Genomic DNA, 23,229 nt, shown 5'->3' with positions numbered 1-23,229 from the left:
GATAACCCCGTTAGATGTGTGGGGTACATATCTCAGAGGTGCTCCCTGTGTGAGTCCCAGCAGCTGGCCTCTGTAAGGGTTCTGTTTCTTTGGTATCAGACATACACCACCAGTTCTCAGGTGTCTTTCCTTAGTCATTCATAGCAGCAGAATGGGGTTTGGTGGCAAGGTGAACCCTAAGGTGTTGTGTACTGTTTCTTTTAATTGACCTCTGTCCCCGGGAGAGAGGAGGGAGGTTCATGAAACACAAAGCACTTGAAAAACTTACTCTGGAAGCTCAAAAAGTCACAAGACACTCAACCCCTCTCCCCAGAGTTATACAGAGGAAAGGAGACTGACTGTTGGAGTAGAGCTGCCTGCTCAGTGTGTGAGCAGCTTCAGGGACACAGGTTTGTGGTGGGCTTCTCACTAATGCCGGCAACATCTTATTCACATTGATAGATTTATTGGTTCATCAAGTTAGGTGAGGGTGGAATCATTTCTAGGGTCTGTTGTCAGTACTTGATCTGGGGTGAATGGTCATTTTCTCCACAGGGGAAAAAACAGGCAAGAGAGATAAGGCTTGATGGTACGTATAAAGGAGTAGAAAGGGAACCTGAAAAACAGGGACTGACCCCTTTAAGCAGGGTTGCTTCCCCCACCCCATACTCTGGAGGAGATTGCAATTGTAGCAAAAACTAAGGCTAGGGAAGAGTCAAACCACAAGGAGGCAAGACAGGGGAGGGCCCTGAAGTCCTGGGCACTGGAGTCAAACCCAGAGCCTCTAGGTGGGTCCCCAATTCAGATCTCTAATCAAGGGGGTGTGAATTGTTTGTTCTTATAAAAACTTTCCCCAGCCCAGTGCTTCTCAGTCGCCTTCACTCACTCTGCTAGTTGTTCTCAGATCTGTAAGTGTTCTCGTGCCTGTAACTGCCCACCAGTCTCTAACTGCCCTTAGATGGGTGTGTAACTGCCTGCAGGTGGGATTCTAACTGTTACTTTGTGTCCAGAAGCCTGTGGGTCTGTGGCTTTTTCACTTGGCTGGCTGCAGTTTCATGGCTCTGACCTCAGATCTCTAGCTGTCTCACTATCAGAGTCCCTTACTCCCCAACTGTGTCTTCTCTCTTGTCTGAGTGAGCTTTTTTAAGATCTACTTTTTTTTTTTTTTTGGACTGACTGCCCGCCCCTGGCCTAATAACCTCAGTGCTAACCCTAGATGACTACTTCTCACTCAAGATCCCGTAACATTTCGAAGCTGGAAGAGATGGTAAGATCTGGGAGAGATGGCTGGGTTGTGGAGGGTGCCGGTGTGGGGGGAGGGCTTAGCTTGTGTTTTCTAGAGGAGCCAGTTTCTTACCTTTGAGTGGTGAGAATAGGTGAGAGAGGTTGGAGATGAAAATGAGGCAGACAGTGGTTCAAGAATAGGAGGACCGATTGTGGCATTGGGGAGCTCAGAGGAAATGACAGGAGCTTTTTGTTGGTAAGCAGAGGCTGGGGTCCAAGTCCACGCAGGAGTTGATCAGACTTGGTCTCCAAACCCTTCTTCATCCTCTGCATTCTCTTGGCCATTAGGTGGACAGCATCTTACACACACCCACAACCAGGATGTTCTCTTTCCCTGTAGCCCCAGAATCTGTGATGCCCAGGACGGCACATCGGAGTCTTGAAACCAGCCCAAAGAACTTCTTCCTCCTCTCCTTTAAAATCTTTTGGTTCTTCGTGATAGTCTCATACCATAGCTCAAGCTAGCCTGGAGCTCTTCTTGCCTCGGTCTCCTAAGCACTGGCATTGCAGTTGTGAGCCTGGCTAAATCCTTAGTTATTAAGTTTTTCTTTAGACATTTTGATTATGGCTATGAAAAACTAACATTGAGGGGGAAAAACAAACTGCCAAAGTTATTAGTAAGAGTTGAAGTCATCAGGGTGAACCAAAAATGTGTATTCACCCATTGGTTTCTGGACAGGAAAGAATTCAAGTTGGATTAGATTGAGGGGACATTTTCTTCCTCCTTTGTGTATGTAGTGGATGTGTGAGGTGTGTGTATGTAGCTGTAGCTGTCTTTAGGTGTGGACATTATCCTATGAAAGTCAGGAATTGATGGTAGACATCTTCCTCAATCACTCTCCACCTTATTTTTGAGGCAGCTCTCTCACTGAACCTAGAGTTCCCTGATTGGAGAGACTCTGATCAACAAGCCATGGGTATCCTGTATCTCCATCCTCCAAGCTCTGGGATTGCAAGAATATGTTGTCATGTCTGGCTTTCTTATGAGTGCTGGGCACCTGAACTCAGATCCGCATTACTGCACTTCACTAAGCTACCTCTCATGCCTCTGAAGAGGTCTTTTGAAAAGGAGTTATTTTTGTTTTCTGTGTATGAATTGTTTGCCTGCATGTATGACTGTGTACTATGTGTGTGCCGGGTGTCCAAGGAAGCTAGAAGACGGCATTTAGATCCCCTGGACCTTGTAACAGGTGGTCGTGGGTTATCATATGGGAGCTGGGATTAGAACCTGGGTTTTCTAGAAGAGCAGCCACTGCTTTTATCTGCTGAGCTATCTCTCCAGCCCTCTGAAGAGACATTCTCTAATGAGTGAGTATGGCTGGAGGCTTTAGGGAGACGTTAGGTATCAGAGTTGGACAGATCACAGAGTATGCAGGAGACCTGAGTAGGAACCATGGGAGACAACACAGACCAGGAAGACAAGTTTAAGATGGGCTGTGATGCCTTGTTCAGGGAGAAGCTGTGCACAGTGAGAGGATGCATAGGCCCATTCTTCTTGGGAGTAAACCACGTGGGTGGAGAGATGAACATAACATCTCAAGCCCTAACTTTTCCCCCTCAGGTTCCCTGCTTCCTAAGATGTCTCTCTGATGAGCTCTAGAGCCCAGTGGAACCCAGTTTGATGACCACTGATGGAGTGAGTTTAGTTCTGGAGTCTAGATAACCTGGGTTCTGATGTTGCTAATTCTCTCCTAGCTGTGGCTCTTGAGAAGGATCAGATCCTGGAGAGCAACAGTTTACATTCTAGCAAGAAGAGAAAAGCAAGTACCGCACCATGTCGTATCTCTGTTCTCACTCAAAGAATAATTCTCACTGCTATGTCAGTGGTGGGTTCAGGAATCAAAGTGACACAAGGCCTCATGTGCATTCTAAGGGCATCAATCTAGTCAGGAGACCTAGGAAGAGTCTCTCTCCCTGAGGAAGTAATGTTATAGCTAAGACCTATGGACCGAAAGGAGATAGGCAGGCAAAGGGTGGCAGTAAGAGTACCCTAGGAAGAAGTAAAAGAGCAAGGCCCGGTGGTGGGGGAGCATAGACCCTGCAACCCCAGGAACCAAGGCAAGGGCAGTGGGGGTGCAGGGGAGAGAGTGAGGGAGAACACAGTTACCTGCCACTGTCAGGAGCTGTTTCCATAAGAGCAATGGGAAGTCAGAGTTCTATCAGAAGCTTGAAGTTTGGATTGCTGGATAAAGGAAAGGCTAGGGTTAAAGGAGGAGGTCCATGTTACAGTGGGGAGACCATTTGGTTTGTTCTTGTGTTCATCTAGGGAAGGGATGCAATAGGTTTGGAATAGGGTGGAGGAGATGGAACCAAAAAAACAGGTGGGCACGAGGGAGGTTAAAGACTTGGTAAAGATTTGCTTGGAGAGGGAGAAAGAGTGTGTGTGGGGGGGTAGTGAGGGAGAGGGAAGCAAAGACGGAGGGGAAAGAAGATGGAAAGGGGAGTCACAGTGAGTTGTCCCTCTTAAGTTGTCCTTTGAGGTCAAATTTCATTTTTAGAAGGTCTAATTGGTCATTCTAGGTTTCTTGACCACTCTCAGGTCATGGGTGATTATTTCTTTAAACCAAGCATGAGCACCTTACCCACTCTTGATGCCTTCCTGCCACAAGGAAAGTGTGTGCCCTGGATCTGGCTGTGAGGACCTGTGAGTGGGGTAGAGCTATGAGGTTACAGTATAGGTCAGGAGCACCATGGACAGGGACAAGGTCTGGAGGGACTCTATGGTTTATATCTCCAGAGGCCCATGTGTAAGGTTTGGTCCTCAACCTGTGGCACTACTAGGAGGGGCTAGGACCTTTGAGAGATGAAGCCTAATGGAAGCAAACTCATTAGAGCATGCCCTTCAGGGGATATTAGTGCCTCAGCTTTTCTGCTCTCCAGCTAACATGAGGCTAACGGGTCTGATTTACCACATGTTCTCCCAGGCATGAGAGAACCTTCCCATGGGCTCTAAACCAACTGTACCAAGAAACCAGGGGCAGAACCCTTTGAGCTGTGAGCCAAGATGAATCTTTTCTCCCTGTAAGTTGTTTTTCTCAGGTATTTTATCATAGGATCAGGAAAGCTGACTAACACAAGAAACTTCAGTATTTAAACAATCATTAGAGGGTGATTCTTCTAAAGGAACATAAATGGGGCTGGGGGGGGGACTGTGTGATCATTATGATCATTATGGGCTTTGGTGGCTAGTCTAAACTGTCAACTTGATGTAGAATCACCTAGTAGATGGGCCTTTGGGCATGCCTGTGGCAGTTATCTTGATTAGGTTAATTAAGGTGGGAAGGCCTGCCCACTGTGGGGGGCAACATTCTCTGGGCTGGGGTCCCTGGACTGTATAAAATGAAGAAAGCAAACCGAGAACAAGCTTTCATCATTCTCCGATTCTTGATCATAAATGTGATGTGACTGGCTGCCTTAGGCAGCCTGTTCCTGTTACCAGAACTCTGGCTCAGACTGTGAGCCAGAAGAAACCCATTCTGGCTTCAGTTGTTTTTGTCAAGGTCTTTTGCCACAGCATCAGGAAAAGAAACTAAGACATAGAAGGTCCCACAAGCCAAGGGAAGGAGAGTTCCAGAAAAAAGCTAAGCCTCAAAAGTTGAGCACTTCTGAAATGCTAAGCAAAAGCAGACTAAAATGTCCAGCTCTTTTGTTCTTCCGATGAGAAATGTACAGAATAAATGGTTGTATTAGAGCTCCACTGTAGTGAGTAGAGCTGCCTATTGTATCAGATAGCTATTTCTGAAAAGAAAAAACTCCATGATGAAGTGACTTAAACCCACTAAGATGATTTGTGAGCCTATTACTTGCTTGGGGTATTCTGTTGACATGGGGCAGGTATTGATGATCTTGTCTGAACTTACTGAGGTCAATGGGTAGACTGGCTGGGGCTTAACTGGTCCAGGATGGTCCAGTTAGTCTCTGTTCCATATGGCTGGCCTTTCAGAACCCAGGCAGAAGGAACAGACCATATGAGGACTCTGAAGTGATCATATAAGGACTCTGTGTGAGGGAGAGGACCAGAGGTCCCTGTGGCTGGGATAGTGTATGTGGGAGAGGAAAGTGGTGTCGGTCAGAGATAGAGGGGGAGTGAGGGATGGGGTGATGTTAGGAGCCCCTTGTCGGGCATCAAACTCTACTGCTCAGGTTCTTCTCCACATCTGCCCTAGTGGCTCCGGTTGGCTTCTGTTCTTTGGACAGGGGGCTTGATACTTCTCTTGGTTCCACTGACAGGCATGGCAGGTAGGATGTGGAGGAGCCTTTGTTCTTAGCCTGCCTGCCTGATAATCCCTAATTTTAGAAGAGGGAGAATCAGGTCTGTGTTTATTTCTATTATATAAAATTACCTATGCTTTATGTAATGATCTATTATTTTATATGAATGAAAATGTCTCATATTTAGCAGGTCATATCACACATTTCAGTACCTTTTTTAAAAAATATTCTTAGGGGCCCTAATTGACTCCCCACTGCCCAAGGAGAGCTCTTTTTAGAGTTCAAGAGAAAAAATAGCTTCCAGTTAGGTGACTTGTGTTGATTCCTAACATCATGTATGTATGTATGCATGCATGAATACATGTATGACCTGAAAGTAGAAATGAAAGTGTCCAGGGGCAAAGGGAGGGGAGGATCTTAAAAGGCTCTAGTAACCCCTGCTTGTAGCAGGGAAGTTCTAGCCCATGGACTGTGTTGAGCCAGAGAGGTGACAGTGCTTCCTGACAGTGCTCCCTGACAAGTACTCCCACACAGGGTCCTTACCTCCTTTAGTTTATTTCATATGCTTGTGCATGTTTAGTGTGTGTGCACATATGTGGATGCAAGTAAACAGTCACGTGTGTGTGGATTTGTGTGACAGAGGTGTACTTTGGGTATCTTCCTCAATCATTCCTCCCCACACTGGATTTTGAGGTAGTGATTTCTCACTGAACCCAGAGTTCACTGGTGCCTCGGTGGCTGGCCAGTGATCTTCAAGGCTCTGCCTGTCTCCAGCCCCCCTTCTTTCTCTTCTCACTCCCAGCATTAGGATTCCGGGTGTGATCCACTATGCCAGGCTTGTATGTGGCTGCTGCAGATGAGAACTCAGGTCCCCATGTCTGCAGTGGCAGGCACTTTACCAACTAGGCCCCTACACCTGACATCTCTTTATTTACTACAGTGGTTTACCAGGGCAGTTTGGGGGCCAGGCTCCTGAGATTCAAGTTTACTGTGGTTATGAGGAAATCACAGAACATGGGTTTCTCTCAGAAGGCACCTCTGTGGGTGGCTGGTAGCCCCAGGAGGCCCAATGTGGAACTCAGCCTGAAACCTGTAGGCCCGAACTTGATGCTGTAACTCCAAGACCATTTTTTTTCTCTCTGTACAAAAACCCTGTGTCATTGGGTGTGGGTGGGGTCAGCTGGTCAGAATTCAGGCCTCGTCTCAATAGTTTCTGCAACTGTGGGCAATATACCTGCTTTTAAAAATGCAGAAGAAAAAAAATCAATATTTTGACTCTCACAACCAATCATGCCACAGAAGTGGCGATTCTGTCCTCTGCATGTCTGCATGGGTCTCTAAACAGGGCGGCGGAGTCTGGGGCAAGGGAGGCTCGTAAAAATGACCGATGCAGATATTAATGATTTAATCTGCTAACGTGCTGTGGCTGCTTCAGAGAATCCCATTCGTCAGTGCCCAGGACCCTCAGAGGAGCTGCACAAGGGGCTGGTGCAGGAGATGGCAGGAACGAAGATGAATCACAGAGTGCAATATTGATTTGCCCAGCCTGCAGCTGCCTCTGTTTGGAAATATGGAAAGCAAATTAATGAATAAATGAGCTGGCTTGGTGAACCGTGCCCCGCTGGGAATCCTGGTCTTTAAGCTGTATACACCAAGCAGTTTGTAGGCAGGGGTTGGAAGCATGGGTGGGGGGAATGTGTGCAGTTCTGATCGGTCCGTGGTAGAACCTGGGGACAATGCCAGTCAACTCCCCTTCCTCCTCGTGGAGGATCACGGGTGTGTGTCACTGCCATAGCGGGCCTTCAGTTCCTTCCTCAGAGGAAAGGGTTGAATGGAAGGATTCAGCTGGATAGTATATATATCCTTCCTGCAGTCACTGGCTGTCTTTTAAAAGCCTGTGTGTGTGTGTGTTTTGCATGCACATAAGTGTGTCATTGCCCAAGCAGTTGGAGGCTAGGGGAGGGCATGTTATCCTCTGCACCACTTCCCTTGAGAAAAGACCTCTTACTGAACTAAGCGCTCACTGATTCATCTGGTTATCCAGGGAGCTCCCAGGCCCTGCAACACATCAACACCCAGCATGCCTTTCCTTCTTCTCCCTCCTGTCCCTCCCCCTCTCTGTGTTTTTGTATTATTTATTGTTTGTTTTTATTTATGAGATTATCCTACATTTGCATCATTTCACCCTTCCCTTTCCTTCTTCCAGAGGTTCCCTTATGCCCCTCCTTGCTCTCTCTCAAATTCATGGCCTTCCCCCACATTGTTACACACTAGAAGTACTTTTTAAATGCTGGGTAATGCTGGGAAATATTGAACTTCAAATTTCCTTCTATCAGGCTGGAAGGATAGTACCCATCTGATTGTGTCAGACACAATTCTGTCAGACACTCAGGGCTATTAGGTGGTGCACAGTGTCAAAAAGTGATAGTCTTAAAAATGTTAAAATAACATTTCACCCTTAGTCACTTAGCATGTGTTTCTTGACTGCTTACTGAGTGCACATTACTATTGTTGGTGCTCAGCATAGAGCGGTGGACGGAGCAAGGACCCTCCCCTCTCAGAAGTTCCCTTTGCCTTTTGTCTATAGGCTCCCAAGTGCTTGCAGAAGGCATCATCTTTCCTTCAGGGAGCTCCTTGTCAGCAGTCAGTGGCCAGGGCTGGGGTGTGGCTCAGTGGTAGAGCACTTGCTTCATGTGCAGGAGGTCAAAGCTTGTGGGAGTGTGTTTGTGGGTTTACCACATCTGTCTATCTGTTCTGCTGATCTATGTGCCTGTCTCTCTCTATCTGTGCCACACTGTCTTAATACTGTGTCTCTATGGTAAGCTTCAAAAGTGGGTGGCATGACTTGTCCCTGCAGGGTGTCTTGTTTTGTTTTTTGTTTTCATTTCTGCAAACATACATCATCACTGGGGTTGATAGGGATTGTTTCCCTGTGCATTCGTGTGGGGAGAATGGACATCTGGATTGGGTCATGTCCTCTCATCCATGAGCATGGTGTGCCTCTCCATTTCTTAAGATGGCCTTTGATTTCCTTCACATTGCTTAGTTCTCAGCATAGCAGCCCTGGGTTATTTTGCTAGATTTATTCCCAAGTATTTCATTTTTTAAAAAGTAATTGAATATGATATTTAAATTTCAGTTTAGATCTGTTCACTATTAATAGGCAAGGATGCAGTTGACCTTTGTGTGTAGATTTCATATCCTGGCATCTTGCTGGACTAACAAATTCTGGGAGTGTTTATGCGTGTGTGTGTGTGTGTGTGTGTGTGTGTGTGTGTGTGTGTGTGCATTCTCAGGTGGATCTGTGTATATGTGCAGTTTCAATTAGGATTTCCCACACTTACACTCATGGTGTCTGCAAAAACACCTTGAAAAAGGATTGTATTTCCTCCTTCTGAACAGGTGGGTATCTGGAATTTATTATTGTTATTGCTTCAGAATTCCTACATGTGAATGCCAGATGGGATAGTGTAGCGGCAAATGGGAATCGAGGCAAGCTGGAAGGGGCTGCAGCTGCTAGCCTGGGCAGGAGTATGGGTTTACATCTTCTCAAGTTAAAGGTGGTTTTGGTATGGTTTCCTGCTATTTAAGTGTGAATTAGTTAAATATTTAGACACCTTCTAGGCCAGGCAAACCCATTGTGGGCTGTACTGGTTTTGTGCCACTCTGTCCTGGGAGCCACTCATTTGCTGGAGTCTTAGGCAAGCAGTGCCCAAGAGATTCGGTGCAAGCAGAGTTTGGAGCTGGCGGCAGATTTCTGAGGTTGACAAGGAGGCTCACGGGATATAGGTCACACTGCATCTGGAAGATCATCTCTGGGCTTTGTGTGTCTCAAAATCATCGGGCAAAGTGGCCCTGTCTCAGGTGGGTGGGCTGGCTGGCTGTGTGGCTGCTGAAGGAGGTGGGGCATACACATGCACAGTAGGTGAGAGGTGGGGAGTTCACAGACAGTGGTGAGGTGATCTGGGTGAAAGCGGGAGGTCTGTCAGGCAGGAATGAGTACTGGAACAGTCCATTCTTTTCCTCCTTCCTCTCCTCACTACTTCCTCTCCCTTCACACTGTGTATATGTATCATGCCACATGGTGCCTGATAAGTGGGTCACGTCCCACTGACCTAAGTGGCCCCAGGTCTGTTAGCCTTCAGGGTTGGGCTCTCTATGCCACATAGGGCCCAAGGAGTCCCTCAGGTGCTTCTGATGAGCTTAGCTTTTAGAACCTCAAGTCTGAGAAGTGGGGTGCAGCTGGAACAGTTGTTATGCCTGCCAAGGCATACTCTTGATGTGAGGCCTCAGCAGGAGCAGCAGTTGGGACTGGAGCCAGGAAGAACCCAGAAGTTGCGAAGTCTGTCTGCATCTCACTCATGACCTGACTGGGGGTGAGGGAGATTGGAGAGGGTCTGGGATGCTATGTCCCGGGGAGGCAGAACCAGAGATGGATCTAGGTCTTGCCCCACCCAAGCCAGGCTTGGCCCATGTAGAGGAGGGTGGGTTTTCTGACAAGTAAGGCTCTGCTCGCCACTCTCTACTCATGTTCCAACTGTGCATGAGTGTAGAGGTCAGAAGTCAACATTATCTTCCTCCGCCACTCTCCATCTTACGTTTTGAGACAATGTCTCACTGAACCTTGAGCTCACTGATTTGATTAGGCCAGATGGCTGCAGTGACCTCCCTGCTCCCCTGGGTCTGTTTTCACAGCACCAGGATTATAGAAGCATGCTGTCATGGGCAGCATTTTAGATGGGTTCTGGCGATCTAAACTCAGGCCCTCATGCTGAAGTATCAGGTACTTTACCTCTGAGCCATCTCTCCAGTCCCTCTCCTTCTCATTATCTTTTCATTCTGCACTCTAACGGGGAATAACAGTGAACAGCAGGAGCTGAAGTAGGAAAACTTCTCTAGGGAGGGTCTATTAATCAAGACTTCCCAGATCACAATGAGAGATGCCCACCACCCTGATCCATCTCCGGAGCGAAGCTGTGATTCAGAGAGACCAGCCCTTCCCATTGCACTTCAGTTGTTTGACTTGGAGGTCTGCTTATGCATTAAGAGGCCTGTATGAATACAGAGAGCTTACTCACTGTGGGTGCAGGGAGGCAATTTTTAAAGTTTCTTATTAGCATATATTATTTATACGTAATAGTGGGTTTCGTTGTGACATTTTACAATAATCAGCCAGCTCAGAGGCTTCTGAGCACTACTTATATATTTAATATGATATACATATATACACATATATCTATATTGTATTTTTTAAAAGATTTATTTATTTTCTATATGTGAATACACTGTTGCTGTCTTCAGACATCAGAAAAGGGCATCAGTTTCCATTATGGATGCTTGTGAACCACCATGCAGTTGCTGAGAATTGAACTCAGGACCTCTGGAAGAGCAGTCAATGCCCATAACCACTGAGCAATCTTGCCCTGAATACTGTATTTAATTGCTGTATTTTGACTATTTTTACTCACGTTTTCTCTTGTCCTCTTCCACTCGTGTAGATCCTTTCTTTTTTCCTGACTAGCCCCACTTCTACTTTTTTAAAAAAATATTTACTTATATCTATTTTGTGTCTGAGTGTCTTGGCTGGATGTATGTCCGTGCACCCTGTGTGTTTAGTGTCTACAGAAATCAGAGGGGAACAGATGCTTTGGAGCTGGAGTTACAGATAGTGGTGAGCCACCATATGGGCGCTGGGAATTAAACCAGGTCTTCTAGAAGAGTGGCCAGTACTTTAACTTCTAAGGAATCTCTCCAGTGTCCCTACTCACTTCTACTTGTGTGTATGTGTGCATATGTGTGTAGTGAGCCGATTAGTTTCACTAGGGTTGCTTACAGGAACATGAAAGAGGGGTTATTTACAGAGGAGCACAGGCGCCTTAACATTGGTTACAACACTGGAAAAATAACCCCTCCTCCCTCAGCAAGGCTCATAGATCCTCAGGGAGGGGTAGGACCTTGTGAGAACCCCCAGGGGGCACTTTTCAGGGAAGCTTGTTTAGCCCCACAGCTTTGTTAACTATAAACTGCTCAGGTGCAGCTGGATAATTCAGGCTGGGATTGGGGAGGTAGGAATTCCGTGGGCATAGGCTGCCAAGATCTCCTCCAGGTGTATAGAGACTCAGCCTGGGCTGACCAGACTCTCCCCATATGAGAGAGGGTTCTAGCAATACCTCAGACCTGGCTCACAGCACTGGCTGGAAATGTACCTGCAATTTTAGGATCCAGAGCTTAGAGGAGCTGCCAGAACCCCAGAAGCTGCCATCTCTCTTCAGAAGCACTCTGCAGATGAATTGCTGCCTTCCAGGATTTTCTGCAGCCTGGGTGGACAAGTGAGTGGACAGTCAGGCCTCCATTGTGGTGTCTGACTAGCTTTGCATCTCCTGCTAGCACAGCTAATCACTGGCAAGCAAGTGACATTGATGGCCTTTTCATCCTGTCCCTTTCTCCTGCCTGGGCATCTGTACGTGCAATTATGGAAAGACAATTTAATGCTGACCAAATTAATTGCATTTGCCAAATGGGTTTGAAACACTTTACAGGCAGTTTTCCCTGTCGGCACAGTGGGGTTTGGTAGGCAGAGAATGAATACTAGTGACTGTTGGCTCACACTCCCTGGCAGTGGGTCAGCTGTTTGTTTTGGATTGGTCAGGTTGGAGAGCTTGCTATGCAGTTGACAGTTGTGGTGGGGCTGGGAAGGGACCTCTGCTTCCTCACTTGCCTACCACTTGCTCCCAGCTTCATCTTGAATGGTGTCAGCTGTGTACTGCCGAGCACCTGTCATGGTCCAGATGTGGCAGTATGTGCTGTTTTTAATCTTCATATTTATGTAAAGGAAAGGTTAGTACTCTCATTTCACCATGGGGAAACTGAGGCACAGTACTACTCACCCAGCTGAAATTTGTGTCTGGCCATAGCTTCCCATCCAGGCTGTGTCTCTGGAGGTGAAATGGGGGAATCCTAGGATTGTGCCTTGGGCCTGGGAGTGAAGGGTGTTCTGCTGGCTAATGTCTCTGGTGTTATAGCTCTCCTGCTTTCATATCCTGGTGTATCTGGGTTAGCTTTGAAAAACTAGGCTATCTTTGTGCCTCAGTTGCCTAATCTGTAACATGGAGAGAGGTAGTTATAATTTCCTTCTAAAAAATGGCCCTAATGGTGGTGGTGGGTACTGGTGTTGGGATGCTTGGCCATTGTGTGGTAAGGACGGTACTGAGCAGATGCTGAGTTTGTCATAAGAAGGCTGTGCATAGGGTAGAAGCCAGGAATGGAGACTGGGAGGTTGGCTGAGGACTGGGGTGAGTTAGACAGTTGCCCAGAAAGCATCTGTGCCCTGTCCTTCAGTCACGGCTTGCCGTGGATATATGGTAGGCCCAGTGATAGTGTTCTGAATGCAGACTGGAGAAACAGTGTGCCTGCCAGCTTCGGGTGCTGAGACCAAATGCCTGGCTGGAAACTGCCAGGGGGTGAAGGGCTGGTTTTAACTCACAGCTTCAAAATATTCAGCATACCGAAGGAAGAGAGTGCTGGTGCAGTACTTCATGATGGACAGGAAATGGAGTGGCCTGTAACAGGGAACAGCTGAGACAAGATACTGTCTCCAAAGATACACTGACCATGGCTGGCGTCCTCCAACCTGACCCTGCCTTTCCTAAAATAATGCCTGTCACCAGGCTCAGGTGCTGCCTGATGCTCAGTCTCATGTCCTTGATATTTGATCCAGTGTATCTGCATGGGCCCCGACTCACCTGGTGTTTCTGACCCCATGTTAACTCCTCCTGTCTTTCCTTAGGGCAATTCTGGAGAGTGCTCAGTCCACTCCAGCATCTTGACCAGAGCCTTCCACTTTGTTGACTGGATCCAGCTCATCAAGGTACTCAGTGGGCTTTCAGATTGGGTGGGCGGGTGGGGTGTGTGTGTGTGTGGTGGGGGTAGTGGGGTGGGGTGTATGTCAGTGCCTCCTCTCCTGGTCTGAGAGGGCTGGCTTGCTCCAGGAGGATGCCTGCAGCATCCTCACACTGCATACGCACACTTAGTTTCTGTTGCCAGCTATCTTCAAGGCTTCATATATGGAGATCCCACCGAGTCCCTAGACAATTCTCAGTTCAGCAGCCTTCTCTGAGTTTGTTTCTAATCCTCATCATTGCTACCTTTTCCTCACCATGCCCTCTGCTGCTATTCCCCAAACCAAGTCTAGGAAAAACTTCAGCCAAATGAAAAGCTTCTCTTCCTACAGCTTTTTGCCTGTGCTATTGGGGAAAACGAGAGGGATGGGAATGTTGGGGAGTGGGGTATCAACTGTGGAGGATATAATTTCTGTCCTGAAGACTTATCCTACCATGGAGAGTGTCAGGGCCTTTAGCGATGGTGACCTCTCAATCTGACCTCCAAGTGCAGGCAATGGCACATGAGGAGAGATTCTGACCTGCCTCCAAGAGCCTTAAATACCCAGGGGCCAGATGGGAGCTTAAAGTCTGTGAGACAGTGCATAGTTTAATGGGGAAGGGCTCTAGTGCTCTTAAAACAGAAGAATTCAGACAAGATACAGTTGAATGTTAAGCATCCAGAGTTTAATGAGAGCAAGCAAGGAAGATATTTACAAAACAAGATGACAGTATGTATTTCCAGGTTTTCAGTTCCCGTTAGTCCCACCCTGTTCCTCCCGCTAGAGGGACACATCTAGGAAGGAAAGATGCTTCTCTTGAAAGCCCACTTCACAATGAATTCACTCCAAGTAGACATACACATGCATAGGGGTTTATATGCCCCAAAGTTGGCGAGTTAGGAGAGGAGAAGATATCTGTCAGCTCAATGATGTAGTGGATATGCCACATAGCATGCAGACAACGGGCTTGTTCATTCAGGAATATGTCCAGGTTCTGTGGCTAAAACTCCAATGTTTTCTGTGTTCAAAGAAGACATTTTAACCTGAGTGAGGTCCATTTACTCCTTACCTGCTAGGGTATGAAATCTTAAATCGTATTTCCTCTTTTAGGTCTCATCTCTGCTTAGTTTGGCTTTGTACTTACCCATAGTGTTCAGTTACTGTATTTTCTAAACAGGGCAGACATGGACAATGTCACTCTAACCCAGCTTGGTCTCCTTCAGGGCTGAGGAAGTCCTTCAGGCTGAGGAAGATACATAGATGAACTATCTGGAAAAGGAAATGAGGAAGAAGATTTGAGATAAATGGATAGCTGGCACGAAGTTTCCAATTCTCCAGAACCAAGGCCTGCCACCTCTTCAGAGAAAAGTTCATTTTGGCTGGAGTTCAAGGGGTTAAAGTGGCAGGTGCAACACATGGTCTCCTCTTTTGGGACCTACCCTGGGAAGACATCTCTGCAGAGCTGAGTGAGGCTCCCTGCCCAGCTGCTGTCCTGGCCCGCAGGATCTGGGAACACATACCCAGAAACAACTCTTCATCTATGTGCCTGACCATGGCTCCTCTGCCCTTCAAAACCTTACCTTCCTCACATGCTTCCCAGAGAGTACATGCTTCAAGAAAACCAAAGAAAGAAAAAATTGCCCCAAGAGTTCTGGAATTGGCCTCTGGCTACAAAGGGCACTGTGACTGGCTTATGAAGTTACATGATTCTCTGATGAAACTTTTTGTGACCTAGAGCAGCTACTTATAGTATAGTGTATTCTCTCTGAGTTTATATCTGTGGGCTCCACAAAGGGTATGTATGCCAAAAGCCTGGGTACCAGTTACCCAGTAACTGAATCTTCTCCCACTGGAAAAGTGAGGAACAGAGAAGGCAGACAAATAGTCTATGAGCTGGCCAAGTTTGTGTGCCCATCATCCTTTGGGTAAAAGGCCAAAGGAATTAGGGACGTGTCCCAAGAAGTATGGCTGTAGCCATACCACAAAGTCATATAGCCTCTTGGTGCACATCTTTGTGCATCTCAAAGACCCAGTCAGTATTACATTGACTTATTCACTCTGTTCCCAACAAGACTCCCTAATACAGTGAAAGCAAGAACACACCTTCCTTAGCTACTGGCTTCATTATAGACCTGAGGCTTGACTTAGTAGTCAAGTAGTCACTTACTGGCCCAGATCTTCTCTGGCCTTTCATACAAGGTTCTCTGGCCTTGTTTGTCATGGCAGGACTTGTGGGACTCACTTGGTGGTCATGACTGTAGATCGTGATGCACAATGCAGTGATGGGCTCACAACAGCTCAGCCTTCTTGACACATGGAAACTTCCTTCAATATGACCTGGTGCTCAACCACATTCTGGGACAATAGACGCCAGGACCTTTCCCAAAGCACAACCTCTTTAGTCTCTCAGCCATCCTTTGGTCTTCACTAAGGAAATACCAATGGTACCTGGCTGTCTTGGAGGCTGACCACAGCTGCCCTATGTTTCCCTACTCTACTCGTCAAGAGCACACATCAGAAACTTGTCTTCTACCATGAGCCAGTATTGAAGTCAACACTCTGTCAGCAGTGTAGCCACAGAGATTAACCTCCCTATTGTCAGCCAAAGGTGTTACTCTGCTCATTCTAGGAGGTGTCCCTTGACTGCATGCATGCCAGGAAACCTGCAAGCTCCTCCCCGAGTAGGGCCTTGCAAAGAGCCTACTGGCTGTCAGCCCCATGGTCATCATCAGGGCTTCTATCTGATATATATGATCTTTCCAGCTGGGCCAAAGGGAAGTACCAGGAATCCCTCTGTAGAAGCTCAGTAGGGGAGGACATGATATCAAGTGGGGATGGAGTAAGGAGGCTGTGGAGACAAACACAAATGACAGAGCTGTTGAAGCCTTGATCAGGCAAGAGGAGGAGAATGAGATGGCTCCTGGATTCCCTTCACCTTACCGGGCACACCTTATGGCTCCATCTTGTCCCCAGGAGTAGATTTAAAAGGCAGCAGCAGCCCTCATTTTCCCTTTGGTATAAGCTGGGCTTCTACTGGGAACAGGCTGGCTCCTCTTCATGGACCTGTGCCCTCCAACTCTGCTCTACAGGGGAAGTGTTGGCCCTGTTCCTGCTAGTTGAAGGCCCTTGCCCCTAGCCAGTGCATGCATCCCTTTTTCCTTATCTTAATGACTAGAATTTTCCCTCAGACTGTCTTCCTTCTGGCTACACTGTGCTTGATGCCTTTCTCTCCCCTTCCCCCTTCTCTCTTTCACATTGTCCCACTTCCCCTTCCCCTTTTTCTCATTGCCACTCTTCCTCCTCCTGGGCATACAGTTTCTGTACTTCTGTTCAACTCATCAGAGATACTGTTGGTGTAGAAGAGGGGACTAGTAAAGACTCTGAACTCTGTGGGACACTCAGTTCTGTGTGAGTGTTCAGTCATACACATAGAACCTTGGAGGGTTGGCCTTTCTTAAGGTGGAAGCCATGTGGACCATATCTCTTTTCAGAACTTGATGCTTGGTTCACAGTGAACTGAAGGAGGGTGGGGTTATTATCTCAAACCTTCCCATTAGAGGAGGGAGAATAGGAGCTTGTATCATGTTTTCTTGTTGGTGTGTGTGGTTGACAGTTGTTTGGGCGCACTGCCTTATGAGTTCTAGACTTGTGTTCCTCCTGTGGTTCTCAGTCTGTACCAGATAGAAACTAGCTCCAATGTTTAACAAGTGGATATGTGAGTTTGTTCTTCAGTCCTTGAAAGAAGATGAAAAGTGCAGTCAGTGATTGTGACAGAGACCAGACTAAACTCAGTACCAACCTAGCTCCACTGTACCATGGCTCGCTCTCTGATTTCACCCTTTTGAATTCATGCCCCTCATACCAAACTCTCCTCCCTCCTTCACAGACTTAGGGCACAACTGCTGTCTGTTTCTGGCTCAACTTTCCCAGATAAGAGGATCTGCGGGACATCTTAAAGGTTCATATTCTATAAATGGATGCAGTCTGCCAATGGCGGGATAGATTTAAAAAGCAAAGGGAATACAACACAGAAGTAAATCTTGGTGGCCATGCCTACCAGGTTTCCTGTGGGACTCAATTTTTTCTTTTTTTTTTGTAGCACCTCCCCCGGGGTGTGGCCATCTTTTCTTTGGGGTAAGAAGGCAACAACATAAAGTGCGAAACAGGTGAAGAGTCAACCCCCATACCCACTTCTAACCCTTCAGATGATTTTTGAGTATGGGTCCACCCTAGGGCTGGTTACTGCTGCTGATAGGATCAGATGATAGCAGGCAAGCTGTCCCCTGTGCAACCTGCCCGTGTTCCTTTATTTTTCAACAACTTCTTGCAGTATTCTAGATGAGATGGTGGTAGGAAGGGCAGGCTCACTCCTCTTCCTCATGGGGAGAGGGAGATTAGAAGAACCTGCAGGGCTTATGTTTGAATGGATTTTCGCAAGTTTCCATATTTGCTGATAGAGGTACCCAATATTGAATTGATGGTAGATCATATTGTAAGTTGCCATGATATCATTATGCCTTTTCTTCCCTACAGATTCTTTAATTTCTTGAACCTTGTAGACAAAGCAGTAACATAGTATCCACAGTCTTGGCGACTAGGATTCTGCAGACTATTTTCTGGAGGCTCACAGCGAGGCTTCATCACCGTGAGACAGTCATGGGTGTCTCATGGGTGTCTCGTGTTTGATGGTTACCTTGGACCCAGGCTCTATAATGCATAGGTATGAAATTAATTTTTCTGAGGTTTTTGGTAGGTTTCATAGACTCATATATTTGTGGCTGTGACCAGCTGGTGCAGATCTGAAGAGGTTTGAAGTCTTGTATGGTGTGGGCCCAGTGACTGTAGTGTAAATCAGAGTGATTATGGTATCTACATGTCTATGGCAAGTTCATGACAGTCTCCAGCATCTCTGTTGTTTTTGTCTACATTCAAGAACACACTGTCTGCTTTTGCGTCATATGAGCAATGTTTCTTTCATGGAAGTTCTGAACTGCAGGTGTCACGGCCTCTCCCCTCTACATACAGCCACATGCCTCTGTGATGTTGACCATAACTCCCCTTGCCATGAATTCCATGATCAAATCTATCTTTTTTGGCTTGTCGAATGGCTGGAAGATTTCACAGTGCTGGGGTTTAGGACTGCTCTATTAATGCTTGAAGGCCTTGTCCAAGATCTTCACAGCTACTCTGGTATTGGTGGGTACATGGAATGCTGCTTAACCTTTGAAAATAAGCAGCGGACCAGGGTCATTAAGACATAATAAATTTAGAGGATGTCCTCATCAAAGGGGCTGTTTTCAAGCTTTTCTCCTTTGTTACCTTTACAAATGGAAAATGGCACCATTACACAATGCTTTAAAAAATTAGAGCAAATCTAAGAGGGAAGTTTATGGCCATAAATTCCCATCTCTTAAAATCCCAGATACCTCAAACAACCTAATGATGCTCTTCAAGGTTGTAGACAAGAGCAACTGAGACCCCAAAGCAGCTGATGATGAAGCATAAAGAAGATGAGAGCTGGGGTTGAGTAGGCACCAAAGTGACAAAGAACCAAAGAAACAGAAGTTTATTTGAAAGGATCAAGAAAACTGACACCCACCCCCCCCCACTTAGCTCAACTAACAACAAAGGTACTAATAAAGACAAAAATTGTTATCCAAATAAATAAAAATCCAGAAGATATCCAGAGGACAATTAAGCAAACTTATATTACAGAGAGATGACAATCCTGAAAGAAAAATAATTTAAAATGCTTCAAGACATCAATATACAGAACACAATTGAAATAAAGTATCTCCTAACCAAGCATAGCTAGAGGCCAGTGATTCACTGGTGCTTTGTCCACCATTGAAGAGCAAAGCCCAGTGCTCCTGAAACTAGTCCATGAAATAGAAACGGAAGGAATGCCACTAAATTGAAGACAGCATTATGGTTGTTCCAAAACCCAGACACAAGGCAAAGTGTAACCCAGTTTCCTAGATGAACATACACATAGAAATCCGTAATGAGAGTACCAAGTTCACCAGCACATTAAAAAGCTGATGCTTCATGATCAAGGTGAATTCAGCAAGGAATGCTAGAAATTCCACATAAACTCATGTCCAGGCAGGCTCAAAGGAAGACCCCTGTGCTCAGCCACCAAAAGCAGGATGCTATCATTTTCTGGTACATAGATGGATATTAGCTTATTTGTAATACGACATGGATGGGTGGATGATGGGGCCTTAATGTAAAGAGAATTTTAGCCACATGTTGGAATCTGGTAAAAAATTCACAAGGCGGGGGGGAGGGGATGATAAAATTTAATATGTGTGGAAGTGTCACAAAGTGCCTCATTTTTCACAGCTAGTACCATGTTTCACCATAGACTAGATGAAACTGAAAAATCACAGTGAAAGAAAAGAAACACACACAAAGCCCAAAGCAAAAGTAATAAGGGCATAAATAAAAACAAAACACAAATAGCACCGATACCCAAAACAACGAAGTAGGAAACTCAGTCAGTACACAGATTTGGGAAATACAAGATTTTCAAAATCAAAGTTGGAACCCAATGGCTATCCACACAAACATGAGCTTCAGACAAATCTAAGCTTAAGCCAGTGTCTATGGTGATGTCACAAAAGAATGAACCAATAGAAGTAGGGAACAACCTATGTGGTTTCATTGACCCCAAGGGCAGCATTATTTTTCTCATGCCTGTGACCAAACCTGGCAAGAAGCAACTTAAAGGAGGAACTTTGCCTCTCTTAAGAAATGGATTGTCCTGGGAGGAGTCTGTGGTTTGGAGAGATATATTTGAGGCATTGTTTTTTTTGGAAACCTCAATTTTCTCCAGTGATTTGATTCTAACAGGTTCTGCCTCCCCATGCTTTTACTGCTGCTCAGCACTACCAGCTAGAGGCCAAGCATTCAGTCACATGACAGGCTGTGACAATTTTCACATTCAACCCCTAAGGAGGACATCTGGACCTTTAATAAGAGTAGCATAGGCAATGGAGACAAGACAAAATCTTTGTTTTGCCTGTGGTGTCCAAGTGGGGATCGGCTCACTGGAGAGTGGTGTGGTGTAGGCTGCCTCAATGACTTCCGCTAAAATTTCTTGGAAACTTAGGCTTGTTCAGACTTCATCTCTACACTCATGAAATCCGTTTTTCTAATTCTCTCATACAATATACCCTGACCAGGTTCTCCTCCCTGTATGCCCAGTCCCCATCTCTTCCCCAGATCCACTTCCATTTTTCTTCAGAAAGAGAGAAGGACTCCCAGGGATATTCACCAAATGGCAAAATGAGACACAGTAAGACTAGGCATAAATCCCCAAGGCTGGACAAGGCAACTCAATAGGAGGGGAAAAGTCCTGTGAGGCAAAAGGAACCTCCCCCTTTCACTGTTAGGAGGCCCATAACACCAAGCCACACAGTCATAACATATATGCAGAGGACCTAGTGAAGACCCATGTAGACTCCCTGATTGATGGTTCAGTGTCTGTGAGCCCCCATGAGCTCTGCTTAGTTGATTCTGTGGGCTGTGTTCCCCTGGTGTCTGCAACCTCTCTAGCTCCTACAATCCTTCCTCCCTGTCTTCCTTGGGGTTTCCTGAGCCCCACCTAATGTTTGGCTGTGGGTTTCTGCATCAGCTCCCATCTGTGGGTCCCAGATGTGGGTCTCCCATCAGCTGCTGGGGGAAGCCTTTCTGATGATCGGGACTTCTGGTGGCCAATGTGGTCTCTGGAAATAGTTAAATTTATGAACATCAAAAGCATGGTAGCTCCCTTGTCCACTGTGATGTAAGAAAATGGACTGTTACTTAAGATGCTCCAGGGCATCTTGTGTCTCATAGGTGTCAGGGATGGAGGATAGGTGTACATTCAACTTTTAAGCTTATGGAGAGGCTGGGAGGAGGGGTGGAGGTAGACGGTTCATATGATGAAAGTGCATGCCATAATTCCTTTAAAAGTTTCCTCAGTATGATTACATTTCCCCTTTCCTCTCTATGAACTCATGTTTATCTCCATTACTATCTTTCAAATTCAAGGCCTCTTTTAAAAATGTTATATTCATAAATACGTTAATGCAATGCATGCAGTATAACTATTGAAAGTATGTGTTTTCAGGGCTGTCCACGGTCTCGGATAATTAATTGGTGTGCTCTTCCCTGGGGAAGACGTTCTCCTGTGGTCAGCTTTACTTAGTTGCCTGTACTTTGTCTAAGACTGAGTTTTTCTGCTTTCACATTGGCACACTCATTTGTGTCCTCTCTGTTTAGATTATGTTTAGGCAGATATGTTAGTGAGGCTTCATGGATATAGACTCTGACATTTCTAGGAGACACAACCTCACAGCAGACTTCTTGATATTCTGGCTTTTACAATCTTTCTACCCCATCTTGCACAGTAGCCCCTGAGCCGTAAGTGCAGTAATTATTTCCTAGATGGATTTATTGGGGCCAGTCTCCACAGCTCACATTTTGATCAGTTATTGCTTTCTGTAATGGTCTTCATATGTTGTAAAGAGAAGTGTCCTTAATGAGGGATGAGACCTACACTTAACCTATGGATATAATAAATATATTTAGTACATCTTTAAAGATTACACTGGTTTACTGAAGTGGCAGTTATATATTCTTTAACATCTATGACTTCACTAGTCCTGGGTAGCTGGCTAGGTTTCCAGTACCAAGCATGATTTCCCTCTCCAACTAGAGAGCTTTTGGTTACTGCAGCTTATGAGAGCCACCACTGGATGATTAGGTTATGTCATGCTGGGAATTGTCATTCATAGGCATCTTTGCTGGGTAGGACTATTTGCTGCTTCCTTCCATTGGAAGCTTAACATGGCCCAATCTGGTACCATGAAAGAGTTCTTAGGGAGGAAGCAGTGTGGTGAGATCTATCTCAGGACTTCTGATCATGTGATGTGCATGACATCTCCAGGCACAGGGAGTTAACTTCCATCTCTAAAGGACAACCAAGGGCAATAGCCTATGATATATATTGGGAGTCTTAGACACCTCTGATAAATTCAGAAGATGGCTTCCTTTTGATGATTGACATTTGGGACTTTGTTAAATATTCCATGGCCTTTGTGGGGAGTATTACCAGCTCAGATAACAAAACGTTCATTTAAGCTTTATACATTTATACAGGGACTAAGGTATATTACAGGTGTTTTATGTAATAGTTATGATGTACATAGTATGATCTCATAGTTTTCAGAGATTTTTACTGTTCTTTTGTATTTCATTCCTCCTCCTTAAATAGAACCCTCCATTTCTACCTCTGAGGACATATACCCCGCCATTCCCTTCTTGTCCCCCCAGTAATCCCCTTTCACTTTCCTGCTTTGTGTAGTTACCACATATTCACATGTGAAGAGTGGGAAATGGGAACCTCCAGTGAATGAGAACACGGGACTCTTATCTTTCTGAGTTACCCTACTACCTTAGTACGATCTTTTCCAGTTTTATCAATTAGCCTTCAAGTTTCCTTTGATTTTGCTCTACAGCTAAATACAGTTTCATAGTGTGTATGGACCACATTTTTCATGGCCCATTACTCAGCTGAAGGGCACTTAAGTTGTTTCCATTTTCTATTATTGTGAGTAGGGCAGCCGTGAGCATGGCCAAGCAAGTATCTGTCCAATATGTTGTTTTTTCTTTTCTTTTTCAAAAAACCTTTTTATTGATTCTTGAGTTTCACATCAGTACACCAATCCCACTCATCTCCCAATCCCTTCATATCTACCCTCCACGCTTGGAACTTCCCCCTGCCAAAGAAAATAAAAAAGATACAAGTGTCTCATTGTGGAAGCTGTAATGTGTCATACTGTGTCCCACACATCTTTACTTATAAATGTTCATTGCAATGAGTCATT

General features: G+C 45.8%; 1 long non-coding RNA gene across 2 annotated transcripts; it reads left to right on the top strand.

Annotated features, from left to right (window-relative positions):
- The first annotated feature begins 951 nt into the window (after positions 1-951).
- On the top strand, positions 952-19,666 carry LOC116102929. Of its 2 annotated transcripts, XR_004123330.1 has the most exons (4): positions 952-1,246; positions 11,694-11,804; positions 13,262-13,342; positions 14,578-19,666. It is a non-coding gene; the product is annotated as an uncharacterized LOC116102929 (long non-coding RNA). The 2 variants fall into 2 exon arrangements; XR_004123329.1 differs by lacking the exon at positions 11,694-11,804.
- Positions 19,667-23,229: the final 3,563 nt, after the last annotated feature.

Source organism: Mastomys coucha, unplaced genomic scaffold (assembly GCF_008632895.1).
Source record: "Mastomys coucha isolate ucsf_1 unplaced genomic scaffold, UCSF_Mcou_1 pScaffold21, whole genome shotgun sequence".
Classification (NCBI taxonomy): Eukaryota; Metazoa; Chordata; class Mammalia; order Rodentia; family Muridae; genus Mastomys; species Mastomys coucha.
The sequence above is the reverse complement of the archived record's forward strand: the minus strand, read 5'-3'. Positions and strand labels throughout refer to the sequence as shown.